This window comes from Hyperolius riggenbachi, chromosome 2, assembly GCF_040937935.1.
Source record: "Hyperolius riggenbachi isolate aHypRig1 chromosome 2, aHypRig1.pri, whole genome shotgun sequence".
NCBI lineage: Eukaryota > Metazoa > Chordata > Amphibia > Anura > Hyperoliidae > Hyperolius > Hyperolius riggenbachi.
The window spans coordinates 422,894,425-422,918,098 of NC_090647.1; the positions used below are offsets into that span (position 1 = coordinate 422,894,425).

Consider the following 23,674-nt stretch of genomic DNA (forward strand, 5'->3'; position numbering starts at 1 on the left):
CACCTGTTCTTCTGTAAAACACCAGTGCAAATCTAAGTACCACTACCCATAGCCACAAATTAGAATTACGATTTATGGAGGAGTTGAAATATGACAGGCATGCCAATTTATAGAGAAAATCCGAAAGCACTTATAGATGTTCTCAGAAACAACAGAATTTTGTTTAAAGTTCGGACACAAGTTGAATCATAAACTGTGTCTGAACTTAAAAAAGTTTGGTTTTCTGTGTTAAGTTTGGTTTTTGTTTTTTTTTTTTGAAAGTCAACTTTGCTAACACTAAAAAGATATCCACCTGCTTTATCCTTTCAATTAATTCCTCTTCCAGGCACCCTGTTCTACTTATAGCTCCCAGATATTTAAACAATGAATTTTAGAGGCTAAAGGGGCCCATACACCTAACGATTTTCCCGCCGATATACGGCCGGTTCGATCACAGTGATCGAATCGGCTGTGAAATCACTGCGCACACCGCTGACAGAACGATCAATTTCCGTCTGAAATCGATCGTTCCCGTCGATTCCCCTCGATACGTCCGTGCGGAACATTTTTCTCGATCGCCGGCGGGTCTGGAGTGCTTCGATAGCGGCGTTCGAATGCCCGACGACCGACGCAATACAGCGGGTATACACTACCTGTTCTGGCCGGTGTGAGTCCCATGGTCCCGGCTGTCTTCTTTCCGCACTGGGTTCCGGACCGGCTGCAGCTACACAGAACTTCCTGTCCCGGCAGGAGCGCCCTCTACTGTTTAAACTTCCCCTGGACAGGAAGTTCAGTAGCTGCAGGAACGGTCTGGAGCCCGGAGCGGAGAAGAAGACAGCCGGGGGACTCGCGCCGGCCGGAACAGGTAATGTATGCAGGGGGGCTATAGCAGCGGCAGCTCCACAGATTGTGATTGGTTTCAGGCTGAAATCGATTCACAATCTGTTTGCAGTAAAGGTGGCCATACGATCCCTCTCTGATCAGATTCGATCAGAGAGGGATCTATCTGTTGGTCGAATCTGATGGCAAATCGACCAGTGTATGGCCACCTTAATATGATGGTGCATGATATCCCTTGTAACCTGTTCTGTTTGTTTTTGCTGTGTTGATTTTTATGTTGTCTCTGGGTAACTGCTCATTCCAGATATTCAAGCTTTCTTGTGGCTTATTGACTGTTCAAAAACTACAATGTCTTCTACAAATGAAAGTTCACATATCCATAATGCTTACAGTCTATGGTACCACAAAAATATCTGAAATGCATTTAGCCGCATTAGAATAACTAGATCTAGAAATAGGAGAATTAGTTTCTAAGGCCAAGGTGCGTTTGTAGTTTCTGGGGGGGCTCAGCGCACCTCTGATTGGAGGCCATTCAGAGGCGGCCTGGTGTTGCGCTGATCCACCTTTTGCGCAATTTTCAATTTTCGATTTTATTTGATTAGCCGCACCCAGGCTATGCATATACATAGGTTAGGATTTAGTTAGTGTTAGGCCCCTCCCATGGAGGATCGACTTCTTCGCAGTGGGAGGGACGAGTGCTTAATAGGTTGCATGCAAGCTGTTACAGGAAACTAACATCCTCCTCCAGTGGTAGACAGGTCATGTGTATGCTCAGTGTGTATTCAACTCCACAAGTGGGGCTTGCACTCTTTTGCAGGTAGGCACTTGCCTGTTTTTAAGTAGCGCTGTTCATTTCCTTGCTATGTGGTTTCTAAGGGCGCCAGCGCCAGAAGCAAGGGTGTTAGGAGAAATAAGGCTGGGAAAATAAGGCTAATTGGAGCTAGGGGAATTAGGCTTGAGTCAGATCTCCAACAGCCAGTGCGAGTGGACAGTGTATTAGCCGCTCCGATGTTCCATTTTGGTCTAGTTGTTGCCTGGAGCAGATGTATTTCCCAACGTAAGCTATATGGCAAACGTATCCACTCTTCAAGGAAATGCACACCGCTCACTGTACCTGATTCATTGCAAATTGACAAGTGTGAACTGATCTTATTTGTAAAATAAGATATGTCCACTCTTTTTTCCATTGTGGCTAAACAGACAAAAATGAAGTTTTCTCCTATAGTGGGAATCAAGCCTTTAGATGACTAATGGTTAGGAGAATGAGGGTTATACATTCTTAAAGAGACACTTAAACCAGAAAACCATAAAAAAAATTAGTTTGACTCACCTGGGGCTTCTACCAGCCCCCTGCAGCAGTCCTGTGCCCTCGCAGCCACTCACTAATCCTCTGGTCCCCCGCTGCCAGCTAGTTTCGTTTTTGCCGACAGGCCCGTCAGGACTGGCCACGCGTAGCTTTTTCCGCATTCCCAACTGTAATTAGCGCTATTGCGGGCCGCAACGCGTACAAAAATACGCGTTGCCGCATTACGTACGCATAGATATGCGGCAATGCGTATTTTGGTACGCGTGGCGGCCCGCAATAGCACTAATTACAGTCGGGAGTGCGGAAAAAGCTACAGTGGCCAGTCCTGATGGGCCTGTCGGCAAAAACGAATCTAGCTGGCAGCGGGGGACCAGAGGATTAGTGAGTGACTGCGAGGGCACAGGACTGCTGCAGGGGGCTGGTAGAAGCCCCAGGTGAGTAAAACTCATTTTTTTTCCCTGGCTTAAGGTTCACTTTAAAGGGATAAGGCGGAAAATGGATGTGATCCCTTTGATGGGCACAATAGGCTGCCTGTCACATGACAGGCAGCCTATTGGGCCAAAGTACAGGGATCACGACAATTAAAGCCAATGGACCCATGGGTTCAGTGGAGGGGGTGTTATGAGCAAGGATTGCAAGGTACTTAGCAGCGCATGCTGCGCTGCACTACCCTACAAAGCGGTAGTATTTAAAATGCCTCCAAACACCACAAAAGGGCAGTCCCCATTATCCCACAGGCATGACGGTTAGTTGAGACTTGAATTCTGGACAATTGGGACTTTGCTGTACATATTTTGGGCCAGCCCCCTTTGCAGTGACTAGTACCTCACCTTCGTCTTCCACCATCTGCATCCGCCGTAATCCGGCCCAATAATCCTGGGAGTTGGGGGCTTACTGCGCATGCACTGCCTCCACAATCCGAGCCGGTGATTTAGCTAGTCGGTACATGCTCAGCCCGGCTGCACGTGTTCCACCATTGCACTCCCATTGCCGGGAGAGATCTGTGCCTACATAGTACAGGGAAGTGCATGGGCCGGGCTGCGCATGCGCCGAGTGGCCAAATTACAGGGTTGAATTGCAGAGGATGCAGGCGTCGGAGGATGGTGACGAGGGAGCGTTCAGGCAGAAGGGGGCTGGAGGTAGGCCCAGGTATGCATAAAACTTTTTTTATTCCTTCACCCCAGGTACACTTTAAGGACCACCAAAACAGCTTAGAATGGGTGGGACCATTGCAGTTTTGTGAGAAAAGTCTGAATTTGCATATCATTTAAAAGGAACCTGAAGTGAGAGGGGTATGGAGGCTGCCATATTTATTTCCTTTTAAGCAATACCAGTTGTCTGGCAATCCTGCTGATCCTCTGCCTCTAATCCTTTTAGCCATAAACCATGAACAAGCAGCAGATCAGGTGTTTGACATTTTTGTCAGATCTAACCAGACCAGATTAGCGGCATACTTGTTTCTGGTGCGATTCAGACACTACTGCAGCTAAATAATCAGCAGAGCTGCCAGGCAACTGGGATTGTATAAAAGGAAAAAAATATGGCAGCCCCCATATACTTCTTACTTCAGGTTCCCTTTAAGCAGCCAATATTTCTGTGGCAAATGATTGTTTTGGCAAGCAGATTTCACTGCAGGTACCCTCTAATTTCTTGTTGTTGTAGTTTTCTTAGATACTTATTAATTTGAAAGGTGAGTGTATAGTCTTTTCTCCCCTTTCCAGGTTTTCATTTTTGCAAGGACAATGCTATCAACATTACTTTTACTAGTTGACCTAAGCCCGTTTAAAAACGGGCTCTAGGTCTCGGTCCTGCCACCGCCTCCGCCTGTCAGTGCGCATGCGTGCACCCGTCCGCCTGGCGCGCGCGCAACCGTCCGCTCGCGCTAAACTCGCAGTACGCTCCCACTTGCCCGGCCCGCCTCCTGTCCCAACAGCTGTGTCAGTGCAGGACATGTGGAGCAAAAACACTGACCCACGGACAGGATGCAGAGACACTTGCTAATATTAGGTAGGATGCCCCATTCACACCTGGGCGCTTTTTTCCTACGATTTGCACTTTGCTGATCACTGGCGCGCTTTGGGATTACTCTAACTGCAGCCATTTGCAATTATCAGCAAAATGCAATCCCTGAAAAAAGTAATTTGCGTGTAAATGTATGAATGGGGCCTTACAGAAATAAAAATATAATAAATAAAAAATAATTAAAATGTACAGTATGTGGGATCAGCTTTATGTGTCAGTGCAGCCAAGTAACAGCGACATTCTGCGAATAATGCACTACACCATGATAGGATTCTTTCTCTATAATAGCAAAATATGATATATATACTGTATATAATTATTGTGAGTCCTGCAGTAGCAAAGTGAAGGTCTGTGACAGAATGAACCTGTATTATAAATCCTTGAAGGAAAGCAATACCATTCAAGTTACAGGTAGTCTTTTGTGCTAAAAGGACAAAATGTGTGATAAACGGAGAAAGGGAAAAGAAACCACTCTGCAGCCAGATATATAACAATCTGAATAAGCAGCTTTGCTCAGGGGAAGCAGAAACTTCTCTTATCTGACAGACGTACTACATCAGTCTGAAGTCTCTATTGGCTGTTAATATAATCTCTGTTATTGGTTGCTGCTGACATAGGAAGTAAGGCGTTGGAGGGGGAAAAAATCCTTCCCGGTTTCTATGGCAAGACAGAAAAGGTCAGAGAGCTGGAATAAGTAATGTTTACTGCTTGCAGCTCGCTTGGAAAGGGCAGCTGTGGGCTATGGGAGCTGGCACAGATCACCGCACAGAGTGACACGTCCCTTTCTATAGCGTGCTGGAGGAGGAAAGTGGCTGGGGAGCTCACATTCCCTGCTGCTGCTGCATTTCTCTTCTGGTTTTATGATAAGGCTGCTGTACGCAAAACAGCAATTGTATGCTATATGCTTACGCTGGAATTTTTAATAAGGCTGTTCTGGATTATTAATGATAGATGTGAACAATGTTAGTGATATAAAAACAAGCTTGCAGCCAGGAAGCCGCAAGTAAAAATATACAATCTAAGCAGAGAAAAGTTTTAGTAATGGATGGAGCAGTAGTGATCTGCAGAGTGCAATAACCCGGAGCAGACCATCAGCTATTCGTTTCCTAAAGTCAGGTCAGCTAATACTCTGCCTTGAGAACTGAAGTGAGAAGAATAGGGATGGGACGAATCCACAATTTCTTCGAATCCGAATCCGGATCCGAATCTATAAAGGTTCTCGAATATCTCGAACCTTTCGAATCCCGAATCTAACGAATCCTGCACATAAGAATTGTGCGATCCATGGTATAGTTGCCCGCAGTATAGGTACCCAGGCATAGGTAGCGAGGTAAAGGTGCCTTCAGTATAGCTAGCTAGGTATGGGTGCCTTCAATATGAGTAGCTTTCAGTACAGGTAGCAAGGTATAGGGGCCTTCAGTATAGGTAGCAAGGTATAGGGGCCCTAAGTATAGGTAGCAGGGTATATGGGCCTTCAGTATAGGTAGCAGGGTATATGGGCCTTCAGTATAGGTAGCAGGGTATATGGGCCTTCAGTATAGGTAGCAGGGTATATGGGCCTTTAGTATAGGTAGCAGGGTATATGGGCCTTCAGTATAGGTAGCAGGGTATATGGGCCTTCAGTATAGGTAGCAGGGTATATGGGCCTTCAGTATAGGTAGCAGGGTATATGGGCCTTCAGTAAAGGTAGCAGCATATAGGGGCCTTCAGTATAGGTAGCAGGGTATATGGGCCTTCAGTATTGGTAGTTAACCTCCTTGGCGGTAACCCCGTGTGTGACACGGGGTAAGCCGCCGGAGGGTGCCGCTCAGGCCCTGCTGGGCCGATTTTCATAATTTTTGTTTTGCTGGACGCAGCTAGCACTTTGCTAGCTGCGCCAGCACTCTGATCGCCGCCGGCCCCTGCCCGATCGCCGCTATCTGCTGCGGCGCGGGCCCCCCCCCCTCCAGACCCCAGCGCTGCCTGGCCAATCAGTGCCAGGCAGCGCCGAGGGGTGGCCCGGGACTCCCAATGACGTCCCGACGTCAGTGACGTCGGTGACGTCATCCCGCCCCGTCGCCATGGCGACGGGGGAAGCCCTCCAGGAAATCCCGTTCTATGAACGGGATTTCCTGATCGGAGATCGCCGAAGGCGATCGAAGCGGGCGGGGGGATGCCGCTCAGCAGCGGCTATCATGTAGCGAGCCCTCGGCTCGCTACATGATTAAAAAATATTTTAAAAAAAAAAAAACTGCTGCGCTCCCTCCTGGCGGTATTTTTCATACCGCCAAGGAGGTTAACTAGGTATAGGGGCCTTCAGTATAGGTAGGTAGGTAAAGGGACCTTCAGTATAGGTATATAGGGTATAGGACCTTAAGTATAGGTAGGTATGTAGGTAGGTATAGGGGCCTTTAGGTAGGTAGGTATAGGGGCCTTTAGGTAGGAATAGGGGCCTTTAGGTGGGTAGGTAAAGGGACCTTCAGTATAGGTAGCAGGGTATAGGGCCTTAAGTATAGGTAGGTATGTAGGTAGGTATAGGGGCCTTTAGGTAGGTAGGTATAGGGGCCTTTAGGTAGGTAGGTGTAGGGGCCTTTAGGTAGGTAGGTAAAGGGACCTTCAGTATAGGTAGGTATGTAGGTAGGTAGGTATAGGGGCCTTTAGGTAGGTGGGTAGGTAGGTGTAGGGGCCTGTAGGTAGGTATAGGGTCCTTTAGGTAGGTAGGTGTAGTGGCCTTTAGGTAGGTGTAGGGGCCTGTAGGAAGGTAGGTGTAGGGGCCTTTAGGTAGGTAGGTAGGTAGGTATAGGGGCCTTTACGTAGGTAGGTAGGTAGGGGGGCCTGTAGGTAGGTAGATGGGTGGGTAGGTATAGGGGCCTTTAGGTAGGTAGGTAGGTGGGTAGGTAGGTATAGGGGCCTGTAGGTGGGTAGGTAGGTATAGGGGCCTTTAGGTAGGTAGGTATAGGGGCCTTTAGGTAGGTAGGTATAGGGGCCTTTAGGTAGGTAGGTATAGGGGCCTGTAGGTGGGTAGGTATAGGGGCCTGTAGGTGGGTAGGTAGGTATAGGGGCCTGTAGGTAGGTAGATGGGTAGGTAGGTATACGGGACTTTAGGTAGGTAGGTATAGGGGCCTTTAGGTAGGTAGGTAGGTAGGTAGGTAGGTATAGGGGCCTGTAGGTGGGTAGGTAGGTAGGTAGGTATAGGGGCCTGTAGGTGGGTAGGTAGGTATAGGGGCCTGTAGGTATGTATAGGAGCCTGTAGGTAGGTATAGGGGCCTCCCATGCCTCCTCCGCTCACTGCCAACCCCCCTCCCCGGCCTCCTCCCCCCCCCCCTGCCTCCTCCGCTCCCCCCGTGCCTCCTCCGCTCCCCCCCCCCGTGCCTCCTCCGCTCACCCCTGCATGAATATCTACTCACCTGTCCGTGGAGCGCAGAGCGGCAGACCTCTTCGATACTTCCCTGTTCCCTCTAGTGGCCGGACCGGCTCTTACTGATGACATCATTGTAAGAGCCGGTCACTAGGGGGAACCAGGAAGTCGGCGAGAGGTCTGCCGCTCTGTGCGCTCCGCTCAGGTGAGTTGATGCTGGCGAACGGAGGAGGCGCGGGGGGGTCGGAGAAGGTCGGGGGAGGACGAGTGCGGGCCGAGGGAGCGGCGTATGCGGCGATGCAGCGTCGGGATTCGGCGGATTCGGAAAGTGAAAAATGGCGTCGGGATTCGAATCCACGAATCTCGAATATTTCCCAATATTCGAGGGATTCGTGGATTCGCCGGATTCGTCGTCCCACCCCTAGAGAAGAATATGGAGGCAGCCATATTAATTTACTGTTAACAGATACCTTAGCCCTTATTTCGTTTTGTAATTGACGCCATGTGTGTGTGGGGAGATGCGCATAGGCTGACTGCACCTCCCGTGCATCCTCTAAAAAAACTCCATGTACAAAGCAGGGGTCGGCGAATCTGCAGTATGTCCGGGAGTATGCGCGCACTCCCGCACGGGGTCACAGGTGCTCAAGCATGCGGACACAGTATGTCCGTTTGAGCACCTGTGACCCCATGCGCCAGCAACGTCTTCCCGCGGATGTGCGCGTACTCCCGCGGACATACTGAGGCTGCACCGACCACTGCTTTGTACCGGGAGCTTTTTTTTTAGAAAAACTGACACAGATACCGGGCCATGGGAGGTGCTCTAAGCCTATGCGCATCTCTCCACACACACACGGCGTCAATTACAAAATTAATCAAGGGCTAGGGTATCCGTTAAACAATACCATTGGCCTGGCAGCCCTGCTGTTCTATTTGGCGGCAGTCAGGGCCGGATTTACCATAAGGCACTGTAGGCACGTGCCTGTAGGCGCTTGATGCTGGAAAGGCGGCTCACTTACCTCCCCTAGTGCATCCCTCCCTCCTTCCCTATGCAAAGTCCAGAGTAGAGCGTAAATGAGAGGCTACTCACCCTGCTCTCAGCATGCCGCTGACGAGATCTCCCTTCAGTCAGGGCCCAAGGTTACCACTAGCTACTTAATACTGAGGGTATCTCTGTTGTCCTTTAAACAATAAGGGCCCTTTTCTACTAGGCTGCTACTGTTTTGCTAATTGTAACGGCATCACGTTAAACATATAAATTGTAATGCTGTTTGTCTTCCAGTATCGTGATTAATTTTTTCTTCCCAACTCGCAATCACTGGCCTGTGCGTTTTTGTTGCTACTGCACCCCCCCTGTTGTATTCGACAGATCGCAGTGCAAATACAGCAACATCGTGGCAGTGGAAATAGAAGTTAAAGTGATTGCAACGCAGGGCGATTGCGGTTGTGATTGCATTACTTATTGGAAAAGGGACTCAACGGTTGCCTGGCAGTCCTTCTGATCTTTTGTGCAGCAGTAGTGTCTGAATGCCCCATCTGTCATCCTTTAAAATATGCTGCATATTTTAGTGTCATGCAAATCTGTCAGCTGTACTAGTTTCTCAGTCTTGCAGTTGGAGCAAGTGCGCAGCATAAGTGGCGTCTATCAACAAACCGGTGCCAGGGAAATTGGGTTACCAATTAAAGCCATCATTTCACCAATATTCTATTAGTGCCTTAACTAATCTTTCTCTCACACTAACCCTTCCTCTATCTATAGTACTTCTAACACTAACCTACCACTATCTAAACCTAACACTAACCCTTCTTTCCTACTCCTAATTCTAACCTACCACCATCTAAGCCTAAATAAGATAGCAATGCTCTTTCTTAGCCTAACACTTACCCCCCCTTTCTTACTCCTAATTTCATCTAAGCCTAAATATGTTAACCAGCCCTGTCTTAGCCTAACACTAACCTATCTCTACCTACTAACACTGTAGCTTACTCCACTCTCCTCTGCTTTTCATCCCTCCATTGTCCCGATGCTTCTGCTGCAGTCATCATTTCCCATGCCCAAATCACCACTACTGGGTGTCTATATTCACAATTGCTATTGATATCTTAGCGACGCCCATGTTTCTTGTTGGCTGTGGGCACCTACATTTTGTTGGATCGGCATACCAGTGTTGGTATAATCTAAGGAAAGCATGATCACTTTTGGGGTACCACACCAATAAATATGGCAGGGCAGCATGTACACCACTGAAAACTGTAGCTATTATTAATATTATTATTATTTTATTTATATAGTGCCAACATCTTCCACAGTGCTGTACAATGTACAATACATACAATAATGGGGAGCATAGATACATGAGCAGTTCAACATATTTTGATAAAAAAACGGGAAACACAATGGACAGGTTCCTGCCCTTGCAAGCTTACAATCTAGAGCAGGCATGGGCAAACTTGGCCCTCCAGCTGTTAAGGAACTACAAGTCCCACAATGCATTTGCCTTTATGAGTCATGACTGTGGCTGTAAGACTCCTGCAATGCAATGTGGGACTTGTAGTTCCTTAACAGCTGGAGGGCCAAGTTTGCCCATGCCTGATCTAGAGGGTAGTGGGGTGGAGACAATGGGGGAGTAGATGAAGTGGTTCTCAGATGAGGCAGTGAGCTTCAAATTATAGGCTTGTTTGAACAGGCGTGTCTTGAGAATATGTTTGAAAATGTCCAGGCTTGTAGCAAAACAGGCTGTGGTAGAGAGTCCCAAAGGAGAGGTAACACTGTGGTAGACCGTACCAAAGTGACAAGTCCTGGATACCAGAGTGAGAGGAGATGACCAAGCTGGATGACAATAGCGTCTCATTGGAGTAGCGAAGGTTCCAGGAGAGATGATACATGGAGATTATTAAGGAAATGTATGGAGGGGATAGCCTATGTAGAGTTTTGAATGAATTGTGTGATGCTGGGAATACACAATGCGTTTTTTCAGTAGATAGATGGTTCGTTTTACAGCTCGACTTCTCATAGAAGTGAATAGAAATTGATAAGAAAAGATAAGAGAATGGAGTGGGAAATCGAGCGGAAAAACGAATAGAAAAACGATTAAATGACAAATCCCAAAAACGAATTGTGTATACCCAGCATCAGGAGTTTGAACTAGATCATTTGGGTGATTGGCTAGAAATAGAATTAGCTTTTCTTCCTGGATCTTTTGGGTGCTGTGCATAATATCTTTATTCTCTAAGTGAGGAAGTGTATTGACTTGGCATAGATGTTATAGCTAGGACACTGCTAAGAAGAAAAAGTTGACCTCTACTATCTCCACACATATTGCTATTTACATTACCCATCCCTTGCCTCCACTTTGCTCTTTTACAAGACCCCACAAGTGTATGCCTTTTATAAGGTCCTAATCATTTTGTCGTCTTACCCATTGCTCAGACAGTTTGACGCATATGCAATTGATTTTTCAGCACTCTACAACTGAAAAAATGCTAACATGTAGGTAAAAAGTACTAGCAAAATTATGTTGAGTATTTTCTTACCTGCTTGTGGTTTAAAGGGCATTTTATTGACAAATTAAAAAATATCACCTATTACAAAACTCAAGAGAAGAAGTTAAATGCATATGGGCCCTTATCCTATAAGGCAGGGGTGTCAAACTCAAATACGAAGTGGACTAAAATGGAACACAGGGAGGCCAACCCCAATGTCTAGTGGCCACCAGCTTCCTTATAAGTTATCTAGTTGCCACCTTCCCTCCCCTGTACAGTTCCCTGGTGTCTAAAATGCCTCCACCTCCCTTATACAGTTCTCTGGGACTGTCTAGTGGTCCCCTCCCTCCCCTATACAAATCTCTGGGGTCTATTTACCTTCTCCCATTCCTATACAGCTCCCTGTTGTCTTGTGGTTTATCTTGCAACCCTTAATACTTTCCTGATGTCTAGTGGTTCCCCTTGCACCCATAAACAGTTCACTGGTGTCCCACCTCTCTCCCCTATAAAGTTCCTTGGTGTCTAGTGCTATCCCCTTTTCCTATATGGCTTTCCTGGCGATCTAGGGCTTCACCCTCAATATAGCTTTTCTAATGTCTAGAGTCCGACATGCATAACCAGTGGTGCTCATCCGAGCTAGGATATCCGAGATACTCGGATATCCTTGCTCTTTTTTCACTATTCAAACTCGAATACCGAGCTCGAATAGTATTAGCTATCCGGGCTGTGCTATCCGAGCGCTCTCGGATAGCAAGCAGCTATCCGGAGATATCCTAGCTATCCGAGCTCGGATAGCGTCACCAGTTCGGATAGCGTCACGTCAAACGTCACCTCGAGTCCTCACAAGCGAATCAGAGGGCTCCCAGCCCTCTGACTGCAGCCAATCACAGAGGGGGAGCCTGGCCAAGCCCCCCTCTATAAATAGCGGGCGCCATGTTGCCTCACTCGTCCTGCTTGTGACTTACTGACTGACTGTACTGAGAGACTGCTCCAGTGCTTTTTGTCTGTGTGCAAGTGCATTTATTGTGTTCTAAACCAAGCGTTTTTACACTCCAACACTTGATATTCAACTGTATTGCTTTGTATTGTAGATAGATTGTATTTTAGGCAGTTTAGTTTGTGTGATTAGGGACTAGGGAGGGAGAATGGCACTGGTGCTGCTGCAGCTGCCGCCAGCAGCTAGGCCCTGTGCCTAGGCAAGGCAGCCTGCCCTGCTCTGTGCTCTAGTCTCTAGTTACCTGTGCTCTCACCTGTCCTACTGTACTGTACTACTTCTGTGTTAGATAGATTTGTACTATTTTGTAGTTAGCAAGGCCCAGCTTTACTGCTATACCTGTCCTGTATCTGCTCTCTGTAATCTAGTCACACCTGTTTTATTATTTAGCTATATTCTTCTGTTGTTTAGTTAGTACTGTAGTGTACTCTAGTCTGTGTATAGAGACCGTCTGTCACCGCGTTACCTAGGGTCTTTGTGTGCGCAGTGCACGTCTGCGCTGTCCGCACCCTCTCGTTAGTGCTAGACCCGTCCTATTTGTTTATATTACTTCTATTGTGTATTCGCTGAATTTTGTACTGTACTGTAGTCTGTGTATAGGGACACCGTCAGTCAGCGTCAGCTAGGGTCTTTGTGTGCGCAGTGCACGTCTGCGCTGTCCGCACCCTCTCGTTAGTGCTAGACCCGTCCTATTTGTTTATATTACTTCTATTGTGTATTCGCTGAATTTTGTACTGTACTGTAGTCTGTGTATAGGGACACCGTCAGTCAGCGTCAGCTAGGGTCTTTGTGTAAGCAGTGCACGTCTCCGCTGTCCGCACCCTCTCATTAGTGCTACACCCGTCCTATTTGTTTATATTACTTCTATTGTGTATTCGCTGACTTGTACTGTACTGTAGTCTGTGTATAGGGACACCGTCAGTCAGCGTCAGCTAGGGTCTTTGTGTGCGCAGTGCACGTCTGCGCTGTCCGCACCCTTTCGTTAGTGCTACACCCGTCCTATTTGTTTATATTACTTCTATTGTGTATTCGCTGACTTGTACTGTACTGTAGTCTGTGTATAGGAACACCGTCACTCAGCGTCAGCTAGGGTCTTTGTGTGCACACTGCGCACTCTCTCGTTAACGCTACACCGATCTCTGCTGTAGAGTACACCTGTCCGTCACCTCACACACCCACCACCACCACCAGTCCCACCCCATTAAAGTACCCCACTTGTCCCACCCGCCTATACATAACTTTTTTTTTCATTTGTATAATATAAAAAATATATGCTGTCTGGCACTGGCAGCCGCGGTTTGGGCAAGGGCATCGGCAAGAGAGGAGGTCGTGGGCGTGGCAGCCGCGCCACCACCACCACCATGAGCAGTTCTGCGTCTGCACCAGTGGCTATTCCGCCATTAGCCACTGGCCGTGGACGCCTTGGCCGCCCAACAGCTGGGAGTCACGCTGCAGAGACACAGCAGCAGCAGCAGCATGTGGCGCAGATGTTCCTCCCACCGCCAGGTCGTAGCCGTCCTATTGAGGAGAAGGACGCAGACTCTGTGGTGGAACTGATGGTGGATGAGCAGGCCACCATTAGCTCTGGAACCGAGTCCTCCACCCCCGCCAAAACTCCTGTTCGCAAGAGCAGCAGCAGCCGCCCAGCACTGCCTGGGGAGGAGGAGGAGGAGTGCAGTTCTCCAGCCCCAGCGGGCAACACCAGCACCCTGTCACTCAGCACCTTCTTATCCCCAAGCACAGCGGAGCTATGGAGTGCTGTTGCGGCAGAATTGGCAATGGAGGAGAAAGAAATGCTGATGGGCACTTTGGGGGATGATGCTTTGGACAGTCAGACAGTGGTGAGTGTCCATCAGCCCATGCATGCAGAAGGGAAGTTTGTGGGGTCATCCCAGCAGGACATGTTTGCGGAGGGGGAGGATGATAATGACAGGGTGAAGGACAGAGACTGGGTGGCAGATCCTGGGGATGTCATCAGCTCTGAGGAGGAGGAGGAGGATGCGTCTGTGGGCCTTGCTGGAAGGATCAGCATCGCAGGCATAGGCAGGATCAGAAGTGGGCGTGGTATGCAGGCCACACAGGGTGCTGATCCGGAGGCCGAGAGTTCTGCCAGTGCCACCAGCTGCACCAAGAACCCCCCCCCAACCACCACAGGGAGACCAGCGGCAGCAGCACCTTGCAGCCGAAGGGGCAACTTCACCTCCCTAATTTGGAGTTTTTTCACCCTGCAATATGTGGAGTGCAAGTATGCCACCTGCAACCAGTGCCGCTAGCAGCTCAGCAGAGGGAAGGAGCCCTCTGCGTACGGCACCACCTCTCTGGTGACCCATCTGGCAGGGAAACACTTTCATGAGCATGAGAAGTTCATGAAGTTGAAGGAAGCTGGCAGTGGCAGACCCGCCACCACTGCGAAGCCGTTGGCAGCAGCCACCCGCCCTCCTCCACCTCCTCCAGCAGAACCAGCAGGAGTGCATCAGAAACGCACTGCTCCTCCTCCCTCTGCAACTCCTGCTGCCGACACTGAGGCCTGTTCTGGCAGCCAGTCCTCAGTGGCCTCCTTTGCTCCCTCCAGGGATTCCCGTGCCAGCAAAAGGCGTCGCCAGACCCTGCTCAGCGACACCTTCCAGGGGGTGGTCAGGGTTCTGCCTCCCAGCAGCTGTCGCGTGCGTCAGCTGAACGGCTTGCTGGCACGGGCCATGTGCTCCCAACTCCTGCCTTATTCCCTTGTGCAGGAGGGGAGCGACATGCGTGCGCTCCTGATGTGTGCAGCCCCCGATTGGCCAATCCCCCTGCACTTCAATGCTCTGTGATGGCCAATGTCGGGAGAGGGCTGGATCACGCGGTGGGTCAACGGGTCCACGTCACCATGGACTCGTTGAGCAGCCGGTTTGGGACAGGCCGCTATCTGTCCTTGACCGCGCATTGGGTCAGCTTGGTGGAAGGGGGTGAGGACAGGGAGTGGCATCGGGCACTGTCAGAGCAGCAGCAGCAACAACGCAGTGGGTGGTGCCACCATGCAGGGTCAGCGGAATTGCAGCAGGTTCCTCTGATCCGCTTCCATCCTCCGGCACACCAGCCCAAACCCCCCGCCTCAGCAGCAGCGTGAAGCCCCGCCACTGCCAAGCGCTGCTGGAATTGGTCAGCCTGGGGAAGACCAAACTGACGGCGAACCATGTCCTGGCCAAACTCAGAGAGCAGAAGAGGAATTGGCTGACCCCCAGAGGCCTCAGAGTCGGAGAGGTGAAGTCCGACAATGGGGCAAACCTGGTTGCTGCAATCAGCAAGGGAGACCTGACCCACATCCCCTGCCTGGCGCACGTCCTGAACCTGGTAGTCCAAAAGTTCCTGCGGACCTACCAGGGGGTGGACCGACTCCTTGAGGTGGCAAGAAAGGTTGTGCGTCATTTCCGGCACTCGCCTGCAGCTGTAGCAAGCCTGAAAAAGGTGCAGAAGGAGCTGCACCTGCCACAGCACCAGCTCATGATCGATGTTCCAACTCGCTGGAACTCCACCCTGGCGATGTTGGAGCGTCTGGTTGAACAGAGGCAGGCTGTCAGCCAGTACGTTGCACGAGCAACAGTTGCCTCCCTCACTGCAACTGGGCGTGCCACCACCAACCTCCCGTCCATCATCTCCATGGAGGACCTGGGCACATGCAGCAGGTGTGCTCAGTCCTGGCACCCTTCCTGCAGGCCACCAACATGGTAAGCAGGGACCATGCAATGGTGTGCGAGTGGGTCCCCTTGGTGGGTCTGCTGGACAGGGCCCTGTATGCACTGCTGGAAGAGGGAGTGGCAGCCTTGGACCAGCAGGAGCTGCAGGCAGCTTCACAGGCCACCTCTGAGGAGGAGGGCTTGGAGTTAGTGGAGGTCCCTGACCTTGCTGCTGATGAGGGGAAGCAGCAGAGCGCAGCTGGACTGGTGCGGGGGTGGAGAGAGGATGAGGTGGAGGAGGCAGAGGAAGAGGAGGACAGCACTGTCGGCTCTGGGGCTGCCGATAATGTGCCAGCAGACATGGCCAGACTCTTCCCAATGGCAGCGCACATGCTGAGGTGCCTGCGCAAGGACCCAAGGGTCATCCAGATGAAGAAGAGGGAGGACATCTGGATCTGCATGATGCTGGACCCACGTCTGAAGGGGAAGCTCAGCCAGTTCCTGCCTGCAGGAGGAGACCATGCGCAACAAATGAGGGATTTGCAGCTGTCCCTTGTTGAGCGCTTGAAGGAAGCCTTCCCTCAGCCATCCACCCCCACTGTCCAGCCAGCACATAGGCAGCAGCAGGTGCCTGCATCCACCAGCAGCAAGCGCACACGCACCACAGACCTGCTGTCTCTGACCAACGAGCTCTACATAAGTGTAGAGCTGCCAAGGACTAGAGAGGACGTGCCTGCAGCAGCATCCTTCTCCGGTCACAGACAGCGCTTGACCCGCATGGTGACTACATGGGGTCCTTCAGCGGGCTTGACAGTGTTGCCCCTGTTGATCCCATGGAGTATTGTGTCAAGCACCTGCCGATCTTGAGCGAGCTTGCGCAGTACACCCTGGAAGTGGTCTCCTGCCCCCCTTCCAGCATACTGTCAGAGCGTTGCTTCAGTGCAGCCGGTGGAGTCGTCACTGAGAAGCGATCTCGTCTGTCTCACAAGTCTGTGGACAGACTGACGTTTCTCAAAATGAACCAGGCTTGGGTGCAAGGCGAATTCCTGGCCCCTGTTGTCGGCGAGAGGGGGACATGAAGTGGCGCACACACACATTACACCTGCTGCTGCTGCTGCTACTGCTGTATTTCTTCCTGCTGTCTGTCTCCCCACTGCCAGGGAACACATTAAAAGGTGCTGCTGCCCATGCGCCACCACCTATTACGCTCAAAAATAGCTGCCTGCATTATTTTGAAAAAAAAAATTGTAATTATTTTAGAGGTGTCCGGGTTGAAAACTGTGCTGTCCCAATTGTGTATTGGACACAGTGTGGGCTTCACGACCGCTGTCTGGAACCTCATTGTGTTTATTTACGGCCCTGGAACCACCGCTAGGACTAGTGATGGGCGAACACCTGGATGTTCGGGTTCGGGAAAGTTCGCCGAACATGGCCGAGATGTTCGGCATGTTCGGGCCGAACCCCGAACTTCCCGAACATCCCTATTTTGGGGGCCCTATGGGGTCGCAGGCATAAGGGGGGAGCATGCCCCGATCGCGGGGGGGGTCGGAAATTCCCCCCACCCCCTCCGCTAGCGCTCCCCCCTCTGCCCGCTTCCCCATTCAAAAGTTTCAAGAAGTACCTGTATAGCGGATGGCCTGGCAGTGGGCGGCACTGTGGAGTGAGGAGGAGGAGGAGTCTGGAGAGTGACGAGTTGAGGGAGGCCGGGCAGCGGGCGTGAGGTCAGCGAAAGGGCGGAACTTCCGCCCTTTCTCTGACCTCACGCCCGCTGCCCGGCCTCCCTCAACTCGTCACTCTCCGGACTCCTCCTCCTCCTCACTCCACAGTGCCGCCCACTGCCAGGCCATCCGCTATACAGGTACTTCTTGAAACTTTTGAATGGGGAAGCGGGCAGAGGGGGGAGCGCTAGCGGAGGGGGTGGGGGGAATTTCCAACCCCCCCCGCGATCGGGGCATGCTCCCCCCTTATGCCTGCGACCCCATAGGGGGGCCGTATTGCGGCCTGTTCGGCCGAACAGGGCCCTGTTCGCCCGAACAGGGGCCCTGTTCGGCCCTGTTCGGGGGCATACAGAAGTTCGGGGCGAACCCGAACTTAAAAGGCCGAACACCATGAGGTGTTCGGCCGAACTCGAACATCACCCGAACAGGGTGATGTTCTGCAGAACCCGAACAGTGGCGAACACTGTTCGCCCAACACTAGCTAGGACCCAGGGCCTATTATGTCTCGCTGCCTGCCCTCCTGCCTGCTGCCAGTCTGCCACACACTCAACCTCCTCACGCTGCCTGCTGTTGTATTTCCTCCGGCTGTCTGTGTCTCCACTGCCAGGGAACACATTAAAATGTGCTGATGCCCATGCGCCACCAGCTATTACGCTCAAAAATAGCTGCCTCACTGCCTGCATTATTTTGAAAAAAAAAGTTGTAATTATTTTAGAGGTGTCCGGGTTACATAGTTACATAGTTATTTTGGTTGAAAAAAGACATACGTCCATCGAGTTCAACCAGTATAAAGCACAACACCAGCCTGCTCCCTCACATATCCCTGTTGATCCAGAGGAAGGCGAAAAAACCCTTACAAGGCATGGTCCAATTAGCCCCTAAAGGGAAAAATTCCTTCCCGACTCCAGATGGCAATCAGATAAAATCCCTGGATCAACATCATTAGGCATTACCTAGCAATTGTAGCCATGGATGTCTTTCAACGCAAGGAAAGCATCTAAGCCCCCTTTAAATGCAGGTATAGAGTTTGCCATAACGACTTCTTGTGGCAATGCATTCCACATCTTAATCACTCTAACTGTAAAGAACCCTTTCCTAAATAAATGGCTAAAACGTTTTTCCTCCATGCGCAGATCATGTCCGCTAGTCCTTTGAGAAGGCCTAGGGACAAAAAGCTCATCCGCCAAGGTATTATATTGCCCTCTGATGTATTTATACATGTTAATTAGATCCCCTCTAAGGCGTCTTTTCTCTAGACTAAATAAACCCAGTTTATCTAACCTTTCTCGATAAGTGAGACCTTCCATCCCACGCATCAATTTTGTTGCTCGTCTCTGCACCTGCTCTAAAACTGCAATATCTTTTTTGTAATGTGGTGCCCAGAACTGAATTCCATATTCCAGATGTGGCCTTACTAGAGAGTTAAACAGGGGCAATATTATGCTAGCATCTCGAGTTTTTATTTCCCTTTTAATGCATCCCAAAATTTTGTTAGCTTTAGCTGCAGCTGCTTGGCATTGAGTACGATTATTTAACTTGTTGTCAATGAGTACTCCTAAGTCCTTCTCCAAGTTTGATGTCCCTAACTGTATCCCATTTATTTTGTATGGTGGTAGACCATTAGTACGTCCAAAATGCATGACCTTACATTTGTCAACATTGAATTTCATCTGCCATGTATGTGCCCATATAGCCATCCTATCCAGATCCTGTTGCAATATGACACTATCTTCCTGAGAGTTGATGATTCTGCACAATTTTGTATCATCTGCAAAAATAGCAACATTGCTCACTACTGCATCTACTAGGTCATTAATGAATAAATTGAAGAGCACTGGACCCAGAACAGACCCCTGTGGGACCCCACTGCTAACAGTCTCCCATTTTGAGTACGATCCATTGACCACAACTCTTTGTTTTCTGTCCATTAGCCAGTTCCCTATCCATGAACACAGACTCTTCCCCAGTCCTTGCATCCTCAACTTTTGCACCAGACTTTTGTGGGGAACAGTGTCGAAGGCCTTTGCAAAGTCCAAGTATATCACATCTACAGCAATTCCAATATCCATATTAGCATTCACTACCTCATAAAAGCTGAGCATGTTAGTCAAACAGGACCTGTCTTTAGTAAACCCATGTTGATGCTGAGAAATAAGATTATTTTCTACTATGAAGTCATGTATAGTATCTCTTAGTAACCCCTCAAATAGTTTGCATACAACTGATGTTAAACTTACAGGTCTATAATTTCCTGGATCAGATTTTTTGCCCTTCTTAAATAATGGGAAAACATGGGCTGTACGCCAATCCACTGGGACTCTGCCAGTTGCAAGAGAGTCACAAAAGATAAGATAAAGGGGTTTATCTATAACTGAACTTAATTCCCTTAGGACCCGATGATGCATGCCATCCGGGCCAGGTGCCTTGTCTATTTTTAATTTATTTAGTCTTGCCTTCACTTCTTCCTGCGTTAAGTATTTAATATTACAGTTAGAAGATTGAGACTCTTCCGCCTCTGTAGTTTGCAACAATGCTGTTTCTTTTGTGAAGACAGAAGCAAAGAAAGCATTTAATAACTCTGCCTTACCTTGGTCATCCACCATTGAGTTCCCATCCTCATCCTTTAGGAGTCCTATACAGTCAACCTTTCTTTTTTTAGAGTTAATGTACTTGTAAAACTTTTTTAGGTTAGATTTGATATCCTTAGCAATTTGTTTTTCAGCTTCAATCTTTGCCTGCCTAATTTCTTTTTTACAATTTGTATTGCACTCCTTATAATTGCTTAGTGCAGCCTCGGTCCCCTCCTGTTTTAAGACCTTATAGGCATTCTTTTTCCTCTTCATTTTATCTTTAACCTTTCTATTCATCCATAGAGGCCTTTTTTTTTATTCCTAGACATTTTGTTTCCATATGGGATATACATACTACAGTATTGATTGAGTATAAGTTTAAAAGCTTGCCATTTCCCTTCAGTGTCTTCCCCTTGTAGTACATTATCCCAGTTCACCAAACTTAGTGCCTGCCTAATTTGAGTGAACTTTGCTTTTCTAAAATTCATAGTTTTAGTGGTCCCGCTGCCCCGTGGCCTATCAGTCACCAGATCAAACGTTATCATGTTGTGATCACTATTTCCCAAATGTTCTTGAACCTGCACATTTGATACATTATCTGGTCTATTAGAAATGATCAGATCCAGTAACGCATTCCCCCTAGTTGGTTCAGTTACCATTTGAGTCAAGTAATTGTCCTGTAGTGCTGCCAGAAATCTGCTGCTTTTACCAGAATGGGTAGCCTCAATACTCCAGTCAATGTCTGGAAAGTTGAAGTCGCCCATAATTATGACCTCATTTTTACCTGCAGCTTTTTCAATCTGCTGTAGTAATCGCAGTTCTGCAGCTTCATTAATAAGAGGTGGCCTGTAGCATACCCCAATAAGCAATTGGCAACTTTTATTTCCACCATGAATATTTACCCAAACAGACTCCACATCTTCACAATCTTCCTCCATCTCATCGTTGAGGACAGCTGTAAGAGAATTCTTAACAAAGAGACAAACCCCTCCACCTTTTTCCCTGTTCTATCCCTCCTAAACACATTGTATCCTTTTAAATTAGCTATCCAGTCATGGCTTTCATCCATCCATGTCTCGGTTATTCCCACAATGTCATAGCCTTTGTCATTCAGAATGAACTCTAGTTTGTCTATTTTATTTGCAAGGCTCCGAGCATTGGTTACCATGCACTTTATATTTTTACCACCACATTTACCAATTTTGTTTACATGAAATGGGCTACTTGAATTTTTACCAACCTCCTTAATCTTTACACTGTCCCCACCCCCCTCTCCACCCTCCATAATGATAGGTTCCCACTGTCTTTTTACCTCATCTTGTCTACGTATTGAGACTTTATCCTCCCGCCTCCCCCCAGATCCTAGTTTAAAATCTCCTCCAACCATTTAGCCATCTTCTCCCCCAATGCAGCTGCACCCTCCCCATTAAGGTGCAGCCCATCCCTGCTGTAGAACCTGTAGCCAACTGCAAAGTCTGCCCAGTTCTCCAGGAACCCAAACCCTTCCTTCCTACACCAATTTCTCAGCCACTTATTTAACTCCCTAAGCTCCCTCTGTCTCTCAGATGTAGCACGTGGCACTGGCAGTATTTCAGAAAACACCACCTTGGAGGTCCTTGCTTTAAGTTTATCTCCAAGTACCTGAAAATCATTTTTGAGGACCTTCCATCTCCCACTAACTTTGTCATTGGTGCCAATGTGTACCATGACAGCCGGGTTTTCCCCAGCCCCACAGAGTAATCTGTCAATTCTTTCCGCTACATGCCGAACCCGAGCACCCGGGAGGCAACAGACTGTACGGCATTCGCGGTTTCTTCGACAGATTACCCTATCTGTGCGCCTAATAATTGAATCCCCTACCACCAGTACCTGTCTAGCCTTAGGGTTGAAAACTGTGCTGTCCCAATTGTGTATTGGACACAGTGTCGGCTTCACGACCGCTGTCTGGAACCTCATTGTGTTTATTTACGGCCCTGGAACCACCGCTAGGACCCAAGGCCTATTATGTCTCGCTGCCTGCCCTCCTGCCTGCTGCCTGCTGCCAGTCTGCTACACACTCAACCTCCTCACGCTGCCTGCTGTTGTATTTCCTCCTGCTGTCTGTGTCTCCACTGCCAGGGAACACATTAAAGGTGCTGCTGCCCATGCGCCACCAGCTATTACGCTCAAAAATAACTGCCTCACTGCCTGCATTATTTTGAAAAAAAAAATTGTAATTATTTTAGAGGTGTCTGGGTTGAAAACTGTGCTGTCCCAATTGTGTATTGGACACAATGTGGGCTTCACGACCGCTGTCTGGAACCTCAGGGTGTTTATTTACGGCCCTGGAACCACCGCTAGGACCCAGGGCCTATTATGTCTCGCTGCCTGCCCTCCTGCCTGCTGCCAAATGCCAGTCTGCCACACACTCATCCTCCTCACGCTGCCTGCTGCTGTATTTCCTCCTGCTGTCTGTATATTTCCACTGCCAGGGAACACATTACAAGGTGTTGCTGCCCATGCGCCACCAGCTATTACGCTCAAAAATAGCTGCCTGCATTATTTTGAAAAAAAATAAAATAAATTTGTAATTATTTTAGAGGTGTCCGGGTTGAAAACTGTGCTGTCCCAATTGTGTATTGGACACAATGTGGGCTTCACGACCACTGTCTGGAACCTCATTCTGTTTATTTACGGCCCTGGAACCACTGCTAGGACCCAGGGCCTATTATGTCTCGCTGCCTGCCCTCCTGCCTGCTGCCAAATGCCAGTCTGCCACACACACATTACACCTGCTGCTGCTGTATTTCTTCCTGCTGTCTGTGTCTCCACTGCCAGGGAACACATTAAAAGGTGTTGCTGCCCATGCGCCACCAGCTATTACGCTCAAAAATAGCTGCCTGCATTATTTTGAAAAAAAAAATTGTAATTATTTAAGAGGTGTCCGGGTTGAAAACTGTGCTGTCCCAATTGTGTATTGGACACAATGTTGGCTTCACGACCGCTGTCTGGAACCTCATGGCTTTTATTTATGGCCCTGGTACCACCGCTAGGAACCAGGGCCTATTATGTCTCGCTGCCTGCCCTCCTGCTGCCAGTCTGCCACACACTCATCCTCCTCACGCTGCCTGCTGTTGTATTTCCTCCTGCTGTCTGTGTCTCCACTGCCAGGGAACACATTACAAGGTGCTGCTGCCCATGCGCCACGAGCTATTACGCTCAAAAATAGCTGCATCAATTTGAAAAAAAAAATGTAATTAATTTAGAGGTGTCCGGGTTGAAAACTGTGCTGTCCCAATTGTGTATTGGACACAATGTGGGCTTCACGACCACTGTCTGGAACCTCATGCTGTTTATTTACGTCCCTGGTACCACCGCTAGGACCCAGGGCCTATTATGTCTCGCTGCCTGCCCTCCTGCCTGCTGCCAAATGCCAGTCTGCCACACACTCATCCTCCTCACGCTGCCTGCTGTTGTATTTCCTCCTGCTGTCTGTGTCTCCACTGCCAGGGAACACATTACAAGGTGCTGCTGCCCATGCGCCACCAGCTATTACGCTCAAAAATAGCTGCATCAATTTGAAAAAAAAATGTAATTAATTTAGAGGTGTCCGGGTTGAAAACTTTGCTGTCCCAATTGTGTATTGGACACAATGTGGGCTTCACGACCGCTGCCTGGAACCTCATGCTGCTTATTTACGGCCCTAGTACCACCGCTAGGAGCCAGGGCCTATTATGTCTCGCTGCCTGCCCTCCTGCCTGCTGCCAAATGCCAGTCTGCCACACACACATTACAC

General features: G+C 49.1%; 1 protein-coding gene across 5 annotated transcripts in view; it reads left to right on the plus strand.

Moving 5' to 3' along the window:
- Positions 1-4,767: 4,767 nt before the first annotated feature.
- PNPLA4 (patatin like phospholipase domain containing 4) overlaps positions 4,768-23,674 on the plus strand; it is a 110,209-nt gene continuing 91,302 nt past the window's right edge. For all 5 annotated transcript variants that reach the window (XR_011025901.1, XR_011025902.1, XM_068265616.1 and 2 more), the window contains exon 1: positions 4,768-4,823. The gene's annotated coding sequence lies outside the window, so the exon portion shown is untranslated. The remainder of the gene's footprint in view (positions 4,824-23,674) is intronic.